We start from the raw sequence: 3,696 nt of genomic DNA, 5'->3' as shown, positions 1-3,696 counted from the left end.
TGAGACAATAAACCTGATTCTAATTCTGACCCCTAAATTTGGACTCCCCTATCCTGGGGGAAAAATACCATCCTTCTTATTGATGCCTTTCATATTTAAATATTTCTACAAGGCTCCCTCTCCATCCTTCCAGTTCTCCTCCATTCCAAGGAATAAAAACTTACTCTGGTTAGCCTCTTCCTGTAACTCAGACCCTTTTGTTCTGGCAACATCCTTCTAAATATTTTATGTACTCGTTCCAGTTTAACCATATCTTTCCCTGATTAGGCCTTGCGCATTTGCATCCAAATCATTTATATAATTGATTCTGCATGGAGGTCGGTCACCAGTGGTGTGCCTCCGGGATCTGTTCTGGGACCCTTACTCTTTGTGAATTTTATAAATGACCTGGATGAGGAAGTGGAGGGGTGGGTTAGTAAGTTTGCTGATGCCACAAAGGTTGGAGGTGTTGTGGATAGTGTGGAGGGCTGTCAGAGGTTACAGCAGGACATTGATAGGATGCAAAACTGGGCTGAGAAGTGATAGATAAATGTGAAGTTGTTCATTTTGCTGGGTCAAATATGATGGCAGAATATAGTACTAATGGTAAGACTCTTGGCAGTGTGGAGGATTAGAGGGATCTTGGGGTCTGAGTCCATAGTACCCTCAAAGCAGCTGCACGGGTTGACTCTGTGGTTAAGAAGGCATATGGTGTATTGGCCTTCATTAATCGTGGAATTGAATTTAGGAGCCAACAGGTAATTTTGCAGCTATATAGGACCCTGGTGAGACCCCACTTGGAGTACTGTGTACAGTTCTGGTCGCCTCACTATAGGAAGGATGTGGAAGCCATAGAAAGGGTGCAGAGGAGATTTACAAGGATGTTGCCTGGATTGGGGAGCATGCCTTATGAGAATAGGTTGAGTGAACGCAGCTTTTTCTCCTTGGAGCGAAGGAGGATGAGAGGTGACCTGATAGAGGTGTACAAGATGATGAGAGGCATTGATCATGTGGATTATCCAGAGGCTTTTTCCCAGGGCTGAAATGGTTGCCACAATGGGACACAGGTTTAAGGTGCTGGGGAGTAGATACAGAGGAGATGTCAGGGTAAATCTTTTACTCAGAGAGTGGTGTGTGTGTGGAATGGGCTGCTGGCAACGGTAGTGGAGGTGGATGCGTTAGGATCTTTTAAGAGGCTTTTAGATAGGTACATGGAGCTTAGTAAAATAGAGGGCTATAGGTAAGCCTAGAAATTTCTAAGGTAGGGACATGCTCGACACAACTTTGTGGGCCAAAGGGCCTGTATTGTGCTGTAGGTTTTCTATGTTTCTAAATAGCAAATACCAAGAGTCCCAACACAAATCCCTGCAGTATACCACTCGTCACTGGACTCCATTCCAAGAAACAACCTTCAACGACCAACCTCTGTTTCCCAACTCCGAGCCAATTTTGAGTGCACATAGTTAGCTGTCCTTGAATTTTGTGGGACATAAGTTGTCTTACCAGCCTACTGTGTGGGACATTGTCAAAAGCCTTGTCCCTACAGTAGGCTGGTACAAACAGACAGCATTGACCCCCATCTTTTGGTTACATCTTCAAAAAACTCTAAAAGGTAATGTCGAGCATGACTTTTCATGCACAAACGCATGCTGAGTTCTCTTGATCAGATCCAAGTTCTGGTAGAAGATATTACTTAGAATTTCCTCCAGTAACTTCACAGCCACCAATGTCAGAGTAACTGACCTTTGTTTCTTAGCTTGTCCTTGCTACCCTTAAACAATGGAATAACATTTAACTGCCTTACAGTCTTCAGGAACTTCACCAGTGGCTAAAGTTGAATCAAATACTCTGCAAGAACTTCCAAAATTTCTTCTCTAGCATCTCACCAAGGTCCAAAATGCACTCAGTCAGGCCCTGGAAGATTTACTGATCTTAGTGTGCTGTTAAGTTGCAAATGTCTCCTCCCTGATATATGACTGTTCCCAGAACATCTCCACTTGTTCCCTTTATCTCTTGAGTAACCATGAATTTCTTTTTAGTAAACACTGAAGGAAAATATTTGTTAAATATCCCACCCACCTCATGTGGCTTGAAACATAGGCAGCCCTGCTGATCTCTAAACCACCCTTTTCCTCTTAACATTTCTATAGAACCTCTTGGGATTTTTCTTAATCTTGCCTGCCAGATCCATCTCATATCTTCCTTTTGCTCTCCTGATTTCCCACTTAAGTATTCTTTTTATCTTCATCAAAGGATTCACACATCCCCAACCTCCTAAACACAATTTATCCTTTCTTTCTTCACAGAGCCTCAACGACTCTTGTCAGCCAGGGATCCAATAAAGTTACTCTTTATACTAACGGGAACATGTTGTTCCTGGACTCTTGATATCCCAGTGTTAAAAACCTCCCACTTGCTATTTGTTTCTTCCCTTTCAAACAGACTCACCCAGTTGAACTCTAATTCATCCTGCCTAATTCCCTCAAAATTTGTTCTGCTTCAGTTTAGGACCCAGTCTGTGACACTGTCCTTTACCATCACTATCTTAAAACTAATGGAATTACAGTTGCTGGAACCAAAGTGCCTCCTGTTTGCCTGTTCGGTTCCATGCTCTACCTCATTCCCTAACAGGAGGTCCAGTATTGCATCCTCCAAGTATGGCCCTTAAGTATCAAGTCCCATCACTATTCACCCTATCTATACCCTCATAATTTTATCACTTTTATAAGCTTGCCCCTCATTTTTTGCACCTCAACCACTTCCTCCAGCAGCTGTTTCCATATACTGACCAGTCTCTGGATGAACCTCAGTTCCAATGAAATCTTTCCTTTTACGTTGAACCTATGACCTCCAAATGTTGATTTTCCAACCCTGAGAAAAAAGTCTGTACATATTCACCCGTCCTATGGCTAACGATTTTTATACACCTCTAAAACATCACCCCACATTCTCCTATGCTCCATTGAAAAGAAATCCCAGCCCTGGCAACATTCTTCGTAAATGTCCTCTGTACTATTTTCAGCTTAATGGTGCATTTCATAATGCAGAGTGACCAAAACTGGACAATATCCTAAATACGGCTTACCATACTTCATACAGTACTTTCAGTCCTTTCAGACTCTGCTTTCACTCATTGCTTTGAGAATGGTGCATCAGGGTTGACTCCTCATAGTATCACTTGTAGTCCAGAATCAAAGCAGCCAATGAATGCCTACAAATAACTACATTTTGATCCTAATATTAAAACTTCATGTTAACAAAGTCATTTTTTTTGTGAACTGTAGAGCACATTCTGCTTATTGTTCATTGGAGTCAATTAATTACTGCCTTCATGTATTTTTGTGCCCCCTGGCTTTTAATGGACAATGGCTGATGTGGAGATTAAAAGTGGACATTATTAGTCTTGGCTTTTTTTGAAAACGTCTGAAATGAACACTGCCGAGAGTGCCCAGTGATTTCTTTGCTGAGCTAAGGTTTGCTGCCTAGGTTGCTGTAGATTGCTAAAATTGGGTTTTAAAAATTAATTGGTGTGCTATCAGTGTTGAAATCTGAAAAGTTTGATAATAGTTGTAGTCAACATTGTACATTGAAGAGAGTAGTGCCTTGTGACTTACATCCAGAACTAGATTACAGATTGAAACATTTCTGAAAATTTAATTGACTGCCTGATAATTTACTTCTTTTAATTTAACAGTGCATCAAATGGAATATGATGCA

The sequence above is a fragment of the Hypanus sabinus genome, chromosome 29 (assembly GCF_030144855.1).
Source record: "Hypanus sabinus isolate sHypSab1 chromosome 29, sHypSab1.hap1, whole genome shotgun sequence".
Taxonomy (NCBI): Eukaryota; Metazoa; Chordata; class Chondrichthyes; order Myliobatiformes; family Dasyatidae; genus Hypanus; species Hypanus sabinus.
This window is presented reverse-complemented; position numbering follows the sequence as displayed.